This window comes from Ciona robusta, chromosome 1 (genome assembly GCF_009617815.1).
Source record: "Ciona robusta chromosome 1, ASM961781v2".
Lineage (NCBI taxonomy): Eukaryota > Metazoa > Chordata > Ascidiacea > Phlebobranchia > Cionidae > Ciona > Ciona robusta.
This window is the reverse complement of record NC_143235.1, coordinates 1,148,654-1,160,842: the sequence shown is the minus strand read 5'-3', so window position 1 is coordinate 1,160,842 and position 12,189 is coordinate 1,148,654. Positions and strand designations below refer to the sequence as shown.

The 12,189-nt window shown below is 26.2% G+C and overlaps 1 long non-coding RNA gene across 1 annotated transcript; it reads right to left on the bottom strand.

The window, feature by feature from the left end:
• Positions 1 to 219: 219 nt before the first annotated feature.
• Positions 220 to 1,259, bottom strand: LOC149741156 (uncharacterized). Its single transcript, XR_016387349.1, has 3 exons — positions 1,165 to 1,259; positions 677 to 844; positions 220 to 310 (listed from the first exon to the last, which is right to left on the bottom strand). It is a non-coding gene; the product is annotated as an uncharacterized LOC149741156 (long non-coding RNA).
• Positions 1,260 to 12,189: the final 10,930 nt, after the last annotated feature.

The following is a 12,189-nucleotide window of genomic DNA, read 5'->3' as shown; positions in this document are numbered from 1 at the left end:
CGATAGTTGTTAAAACATGCGTTGGAAATTAGGTGTGGGTGAAAGTGTCAATCAAACAGTGTAAATGTTAAACTCAAGACGACATGACTTTTACTCTCCTTGTGAGTTGGGTACTGCTTTAGCCAGGCGCGTGGTGTGGTTTAACCACATCAACATCAACGGATTATAGCAAAGATCACAATATGCCCGTAAACTGTGGACATGAGAGTGGTAACCATATGGTTTGAAACGACCGAATTTGTTTATCACTATGCAAAAGAAATAACACGAAACCACCGCATGCTTTGGCGCATGCAACACATAGTCCAACCTGTGAAACAACTATTTTAGATTTGGTAATCGTTAGCTCCGCGACTCTTTAAATAGCGCCGTTATAATTGTTCAAAAGAAGACCACGAAATATAGGATTTAGTTAAGTGCTAACGATATCCCATTTAACCCCAACGAACTAAAAATCAATAATTTAGTATAGGTTGGGTGAAAAGGGGACAACTTTAGCACATAATATCCAAATATTCTGATCGCATTTTAAACAAATAACAACGGTCTATGGGAGTTGTGATGATACGGTTTTCTAATTCTGTAAATATTATTTGCTTATCTCTTAATGGGACCAAAATAAATGAAATATGTTCCATCTTACTTCAACCCTACTATATGTATCCACACAACTGACCTGAGAAACACCAAGTATACACGAGGCGAATGCTCTTGACAACTCTGCTGAAATATACGCAGCGTACATTCCGCTGTGGATTGTTAAAGGCATCACCATCAGTTGCTTTGGGTGGATTAAATGCATCAATGTTTCCCGCAATGTTTGTTTTATAAACTGAAGCGTAGTCTATAACAATATATTTGTTAATATAAGCATATACATATGGTAGGGTGGGGGAAAACGCACACATTTAAAACATATTATCCAAATATCCTGATCGTACTTTAAACAATTACCAACGGTCCATATGGGAGTCGTGAGGATACGATTTCACAATTTTTTTAATTTTTATTGTTCACTACCAAACGGGACGAGAAAATAGAATGAAAAGATGTCCCATCTTCTCCCCCGCTACTAAACAGCATGGTAGACTACATATTCCAATATATACAACCTATACACACTACTACAGCGGCCAATACATGCAATATACACAGAATTTGTACCTGTTTATTTTCATTTTCTGTTTTCCGTCCGCGCTTTGTACGTCGTTAATTTGTGCAGAAACTGTTTCGACATATACGCTTGTAACTTGTTACACACAATTAGTCACAATCACATAATTATTACTCACAATCACATAAATATTTCTTACAATGACATAATTATTACCCAAAAATCACATAATTATTACCCACAATCACATAATTAATACTCACAATCACATAATTATTACTCACAATCACATAATTATTACCCACAATCACATAATTAATACTCACAATCACATAATTATTACTCACAATCACATAATTATTACCAACAATAAAATAATTATTACTCGCAATCATATAATTATTACTCACAATCACATAATTATTACTCACAATCACATAATTATTACTCACAATCACATAATTATTACCCACAATCACATAATTAATACTCACAATCACATAAATATTACTCACAATCACATAATTATTACTCACAATCACATAATTATTACTCACAATCACATAATTATTACTCACAATCACATAATTATTACTCACAATCACATAATTATTACTCACAATCACATAATTATTACTCACAATCACATAATTATTACCCACAATCACATAATTAATACTCACAATCACATAAATATTACTCACAATCACATAATTATTACCCACAATCACATAATTAATACTCACAATCACCTAATTATTACTCACAATCACATAATTATTACTCACAATCACATAATTATTACTCACAATCACATAATTACTACCCAAAATCACATAATTATTACTCACAATCACATAATTATTATTTACAATCACATAATTATTACCGGAAAATCACATAATTATTACTCACAATCACATAATTATTACTCACAATCACATAATTATTACTCACAATCACATAATTATTACTCACAATCACATAAATATTACTCACAATCACATAATTATTACCCACAATCGCATAATTATTACTCACAATCACATAATTATTATTTACAATCACATAATTATTACCGGAAAATCACATAATTATTACTCACAATCACATAATTATTACTCACAATCACATAATTATTACTCACAATCACATAATTATTACCCACAATCACATAATTATTACCCACAATCGCATAATTATTACTCACAATCACATAATTATTACTCACAATCACATAATTATTACTCACAATCACGTAATTATTACTCACAATCACATAATTATTACTCACAATCACATAATTATTACTTACAATCACATAATTATTACCCAAAATCACATAATTATTACTCACAATCACATAATTATTACTCACAATCACATAATTATTACCCACAATCGCATAATTATTACTCACAATCACATAATTATTACTCACAATCACATAATTATTACTCACAATCACATAATTATTACTCACAATCACATAAATATTACTCACAATCGCATAATTATTACTCACAATCACATAATCATTACTCACAATCACATAATTATTACCCACAATCACATAATTATTACCCACAATCACATAATTAATACTCACAATCACATAATTATTACCCACAATTACATAATTATTACCAACAATCACATAATTAATACTCACAATCACATAATTATTACCCACAATCACATAATTATTACTCACAATCACATAATTATTATTTACAATCACATAATTATTACCCGAAAATCACATAAATAATACTCACAATCACATAATTATTACCCACAATTACATAATTATTACCAACAATCACATAATTAATACTCACAATCACATAATTATTACCCACAATCACATAATTATTACTCACAATCACATAATCATTACTCACAATCACATAATCATTACTCACAATCACATAATTATTACCCACAATCACATAATTATTACCAATATTCACATAATTATTACTCACAATCACATAATTATTACTCACAATCACATAATTATTACCCACAATCACATAATTATTACTCACAATCACATAATTATTACTCACAATCACATAATTATTACTCACAATCACATAATCATTACTCACAATCACATAATTATTACTCACAATCACATAATTATTACTCACAATCACATAATTATTACCCACAATCACATAATTATTACTCGCAATCACATAATTATTACTCGCAATCACATAATTATTACCAACAATCACATAATTATTACTCACAATCACATAATTATTACTCACAATCACATAATTATTACCCACAATCACATAATTAATACTCGCAATCACATAATTATTACCCACAATTACATAATTATTACCAACAATCACATAATTAATACTCACAATCACATAATTATTACCCACAATCACATAATTATTACCAACAATCACATAATTATTACTCACAATCACATAATTATTACCCACAATCACATAATTATTACCAACAATCACATAATTATTACTCATAATCACATAATTATTACCCACAATCACATAATTATTACCAACAATCACATAATTATTACTCACAATCACATAATTATTACTCACAATCACATAATTATTACCAACAATCACATAATTAATACTCACAATCACATAATTATTACTCACAATCACATAATTATTACCAACAATCACATAATTATTACTCACAATCACATATTTATTACTCACAATCACATAATTATTACTTACAATCACATAATTATTACTCACAATCACATAATTATTACCCACAATCACATAATTAATACTCACAATCACATAATTATTACCCACAATCACATAATTATTACTCACAATCACATAATTATTATTTACAATCACATAATTATTACCCGAAAATCACATAATTAATACTCACAATCACATAATTATTACCCACAATTACATAATTATTACCCACAATCACATAATTAATACTCACAATCACATAATTATTACCCACAATTACATAATTATTACCAACAATCACATAATTAATACTCACAATCACATAATTATTACCCACAATCACATAATTATTACTCACAATCACATAATTATTACTCACAATCACATAATTATTACTCACAATCACATAAATATTACTCACAATCACATAATTATTACTCACAATCACATAATTATTACCAACAATCACATAATTATTACTCACAATCACATAATTATTACTCACAATCACATAATTATTACTCACAATCACATAATTATTACTCACAATCACATAAATATTACTCACAATCACATAATTATTACTCACAATCACATAATTATTACCCACAATCACATAATTATTACTCACGATCACATAATTATTACCCACAATTACATAATTAATACTCACAATCACATAATTATTACCCACAATCACATAATTATTACTCACGATCACATAATTATTACCCACAATTACATAATTATTACTCACAACCACATAATTATTACTCACAATCACATAATTATTACTCACAATCACATAATTATTACCCACAATCACATAATTATTACCAACAATCACATAATTATTACTCACAATCACATAATTATTACTCACAATCACATAATTATTACTCACAATCACATAATTATTACTCACGACCACATAATTATTACTCACAATCACATAATTATTACCCACAATCACATAATTATTACTCACAATCACATAATTATTACCCACAATCACATAATTATTACCCACAATCACATAATTATTACTCACGATCACATAATTATTACTCACAATCACATAAATATTACCCACAATCACATAATTATTACCCACAATCACATAATTATTACTCACGATCACATAATTAATACTCACAATCACATAATTATTACCCACAATCACATAATTAATACTCACAATCACATAATTATTACCAACAATCACATAATTAATACTCACAATCACATAATTATTACCCACAATCACATAATTATTACTCACAATCACATAATTATTATTTACAATCACATAATTATTACCCGAAAATCACATAATTAATACTCACAATCACATAATTATTACCCACAAATACATAATTATTACCAACAATCACATAATTATTACCCACAATCACATAATTATTACTCACGATCACATAATTAATACTCACAATCACATAATTATTACCCACAATCACATAATTAATACTCACAATCACATAATTATTACCAACAATCACATAATTAATACTCACAATCACATAATTATTACTCACAATCACATAATTATTACCCACAATCACATAATTATTACTCACAATCACATAATTATTACTCACAATCACATAAATATTACTCACAATCACATAATTATTACTCACAATCACATAATTATTACCAACAATCACATAATTATTACCCACAATCACATAATTATTACTCACGATCACATAATTATTACCAACAATCACATAATTATTACCCACAATCACATAATTATTACTCACGATCACATAATTATTACTCACAATCACATAATTATTACCCACGATCACATAAATATTACTCACAATCACATAATTATTACTCACAATCACATAATTATTACCAACAATCACATAATTATTACCCACAATCACATAATTATTACTCACGATCACATAATTATTACTCACAATCACATAATTATTACCCACGATCACATAATTATTACTCACAATCACATAATTATTACTCACAATCACATAAATATTACTCACAATCACATAATTATTACTCACAATCACATAATTATTACCAACAATCACATAATTATTACCCACAATCACATAATTATTACTCACGATCACATAATTATTACTCACAATCACATAATTATTACCCACGATCACATAATTATTACCCACGATCACATAATTATTACTCACAATCACATAATTATTACTCACAATCACATAATTATTACCAACAATCACATAATTATTACCCACAATCACATAATTATTACTCACGATCACATAATTATTACTCACAATCACATAATTATTACTCACAATCACATAATTATTACTCACAATCACATAATTATTACCCACAATTACATAATTATTACCCACAATTACATAATTATTACCAACAATCACATAATTATTACTCACAATCACATAATTATTATTTACAATCACATAATTATTACCCGAAAATCACATAATTATTACTCACAATCACATAATTATTACTCACAATCACATAATTATTACCCACAATCACATAATTATTACTCACAATCACATAATTATTATTTACAATCACATAATTATTACCCGAAAATCACATAATTATTACTCACAATCACATAATTATTACTCACAATCACATAATTATTACTCCCAAACACATAATTATTACTCCCAATCACATAGTTATTACTCACAATCACATAATTATTACTCACAATCACATAATTATTACTCACAATCACATAATTATTATTTACAATCACATAATTATTACCCGAAAATCACATAATTATTACTCACAATCACAAAATTATTACTCACAATCACATAATTATTACTCACAATCACATAATTATTACCAACAATCACATAATTATTACTCACAATCACATAATTATTACTCACAATCACATAATTATTACTCGCAATCACATAATTATTACTCACAATCACATAATTATTACCAACAATCACATAATTATTACTCACAATCACATAATTATTACTCGCAATCACATAATTATTACCCACAATCACATAATTATTACTCACAATCACATAATTATTACTCGCAATCACATAATTATTACCCACAATCACATAATTATTACTCACAATCACATAATTATTACTCACAATCCCATAATTATTACTCACAATCACATAATTATTACTCACAATCACATAATTATTACTCACAATCACATAATTATTACCCACAATCACATAATTATTATTCACAATCACATAATTATTACCCACAATCACATAATTATTATTTACAATCACATAATTATTACCCGAAAATCACATAATTATTACCCACAATCACATAATTATTACCAACAATCACATAATTAATACTCACAATCACATAATTATTACCCACAATCACATAATTAATACTCACAATCACATAATTATTACCCACAATCACATAATTATTACTCACAATCACATAATTATTACTCACAATCACATAATTATTACTCACAATCACATAATTATTACTCACAATCACATAGTTATTACTCACAATCAATCACAATCACATAATTATTACCCACAATTACATAATTATTACCAACAATCACATAATTAATACTCACAATCACATAATTATTACCCACAATCACATAATTATTACCCACAATCACATAATTATTACCCACAATCACATAATTATTACTCACAATCACATAATTATTACCCACAATCACATAATTATTACTCACAATCACATAATTATTACCCACAATCACATAATTATTACTCACAATCACATAATTATTACTCACAATCACATAATTATTACTCACAATCACATAATTATTACTCACAATCACATAATTATTACTCACAATCACATAATTATTACTCACAATCACATAATTATTACTCACAATCACATAATTATTACTCCCAATCACATGATTATTACTCCCAATCACATGATTATTACTCCCAATCACATAATTATTACCCGAAAAATCACATAATTATTACTCACAATCACATAATTATTACCCACAATCACATAATTATTACTCGCAATCACATAATTATTACTCACAATCACATAATTATTACCCACAATCACATAATTATTACTCGCAATCACATAATTATTACTCACAATCACATAATTATTACTCACAATCACATAATTATTACTCGCAATCACATAATTATTACTCACAATCACATAATTATTACCCACAATCACATAATTATTACCCACAATCACATAATTATTACCCACAATCACATAATTAATACTCACAATCACATAATTATTACTCACAATCACATAATTATTACTCACAATCACATAATTATTACTCACAATCACATAATTATTACTCACAATCACATAATTATTACCCACAATTACATAATTATTACTCACAATCACATAATTATTATTCACAATCACATAATTATTATTCACAATCACATAATTAATACTCACAATCACATAATTATTACTCACAATCACATAATTATTACTCACAATCACATAATTATTACTCACAATCACATAATTATTACTCACAATCACATAATTATTACCCACAATTACATAATTATTATTCACAATCACATAATTATTACCCGAAAATCACATAATTATTACTCACAATCACATAATTATTACCCACAATTACATAATTATTATTTACAATCACATAATTATTACCCGAAAATCACATAATTATTACCCACAATCACATAATTATTACCCACAATCACATAATTATTACCAACAATCACATAATTAATACTCACAATCACATAATTATTACCCACAATCACATAATTAATACTCACAATCACATAATTATTACTCACAATCACATAATTATTATTTACAATCACATAATTATTACCCGAAAATCACATAATTATTACCCGAAAATCACATAATTATTACTCACAATCACATAATTATTACTCACAATCACATAATTATTACTCACAATCACATAATTATTACTCACAATCACATAATTATTACTCACAATCACATAATTATTACTCACAATCACATAATTATTACTCACAATCACATAATTATTTCCCAAAATCACATAGTTATTACTCACGATCACATAATTATTATTTACAATCACATAATTATTACCCGAAAATCACATAATTATTACCCGAAAATCACATAATTATTACCCACAATCACATAATTATTACCCACAATTACATAATTATTATTTACAATCACATAATTATTACCCACAATTACATAATTATTACCCACAATCACATAATTATTACTCACAATCACATAATTATTACCCACAATCACATAATTATTACCCAAAATCACATAATTATTACTCACAATCACATAATTATTATTTACAATCACATAATTATTACTCACAATCACATAATTATTACTCACAATCACATAATTATTACTCACAATCACATAATTATTACCCACAATTACATAATTATTACCCACAATTACATAATTATTACCAACAATCACATAATTATTACTCACAATCACATAATTATTATTTACAATCACATAATTATTACCCGAAAATCACATAATTATTACTCACAATCACATAATTATTACTCACAATCACATAATTATTACCCACAATCACATAATTATTACTCACAATCACATAATTATTATTTACAATCACATAATTATTACCCGAAAATCACATAATTATTACTCACAATCACATAATTATTACTCACAATCACATAATTATTACTCCCAAACACATAATTATTACTCCCAATCACATAGTTATTACTCACAATCACATAATTATTACTCACAATCACATAATTATTACTCACAATCACATAATTATTATTTACAATCACATAATTATTACCCGAAAATCACATAATTATTACTCACAATCACAAAATTATTACTCACAATCACATAATTATTACTCACAATCACATAATTATTACCAACAATCACATAATTATTACTCACAATCACATAATTATTACTCACAATCACATAATTATTACTCGCAATCACATAATTATTACTCACAATCACATAATTATTACCAACAATCACATAATTATTACTCACAATCACATAATTATTACTCGCAATCACATAATTATTACCCACAATCACATAATTATTACTCACAATCACATAATTATTACTCGCAATCACATAATTATTACCCACAATCACATAATTATTACTCACAATCACATAATTATTACTCACAATCCCATAATTATTACTCACAATCACATAATTATTACTCACAATCACATAATTATTACTCACAATCACATAATTATTACCCACAATCACATAATTATTATTCACAATCACATAATTATTACCCACAATCACATAATTATTATTTACAATCACATAATTATTACCCGAAAATCACATAATTATTACCCACAATCACATAATTATTACCAACAATCACATAATTAATACTCACAATCACATAATTATTACCCACAATCACATAATTAATACTCACAATCACATAATTATTACCCACAATCACATAATTATTACTCACAATCACATAATTATTACTCACAATCACATAATTATTACTCACAATCACATAATTATTACTCACAATCACATAGTTATTACTCACAATCAATCACAATCACATAATTATTACCCACAATTACATAATTATTACCAACAATCACATAATTAATACTCACAATCACATAATTATTACCCACAATCACATAATTATTACCCACAATCACATAATTATTACCCACAATCACATAATTATTACTCACAATCACATAATTATTACCCACAATCACATAATTATTACTCACAATCACATAATTATTACCCACAATCACATAATTATTACTCACAATCACATAATTATTACTCACAATCACATAATTATTACTCACAATCACATAATTATTACTCACAATCACATAATTATTACTCACAATCACATAATTATTACTCACAATCACATAATTATTACTCACAATCACATAATTATTACTCCCAATCACATGATTATTACTCCCAATCACATGATTATTACTCCCAATCACATAATTATTACCCGAAAAATCACATAATTATTACTCACAATCACATAATTATTACCCACAATCACATAATTATTACTCGCAATCACATAATTATTACTCACAATCACATAATTATTACCCACAATCACATAATTATTACTCGCAATCACATAATTATTACTCACAATCACATAATTATTACTCACAATCACATAATTATTACTCGCAATCACATAATTATTACTCACAATCACATAATTATTACCCACAATCACATAATTATTACCCACAATCACATAATTATTACCCACAATCACATAATTAATACTCACAATCACATAATTATTACTCACAATCACATAATTATTACTCACAATCACATAATTATTACTCACAATCACATAATTATTACTCACAATCACATAATTATTACCCACAATTACATAATTATTACTCACAATCACATAATTATTATTCACAATCACATAATTATTATTCACAATCACATAATTAATACTCACAATCACATAATTATTACTCACAATCACATAATTATTACTCACAATCACATAATTATTACTCACAATCACATAATTATTACTCACAATCACATAATTATTACCCACAATTACATAATTATTATTCACAATCACATAATTATTACCCGAAAATCACATAATTATTACTCACAATCACATAATTATTACCCACAATTACATAATTATTATTTACAATCACATAATTATTACCCGAAAATCACATAATTATTACCCACAATCACATAATTATTACCCACAATCACATAATTATTACCAACAATCACATAATTAATACTCACAATCACATAATTATTACCCACAATCACATAATTAATACTCACAATCACATAATTATTACTCACAATCACATAATTATTATTTACAATCACATAATTATTACCCGAAAATCACATAATTATTACCCGAAAATCACATAATTATTACTCACAATCACATAATTATTACTCACAATCACATAATTATTACTCACAATCACATAATTATTACTCACAATCACATAATTATTACTCACAATCACATAATTATTACTCACAATCACATAATTATTACTCACAATCACATAATTATTTCCCAAAATCACATAGTTATTACTCACGATCACATAATTATTATTTACAATCACATAATTATTACCCGAAAATCACATAATTATTACCCGAAAATCACATAATTATTACCCACAATCACATAATTATTACCCACAATTACATAAT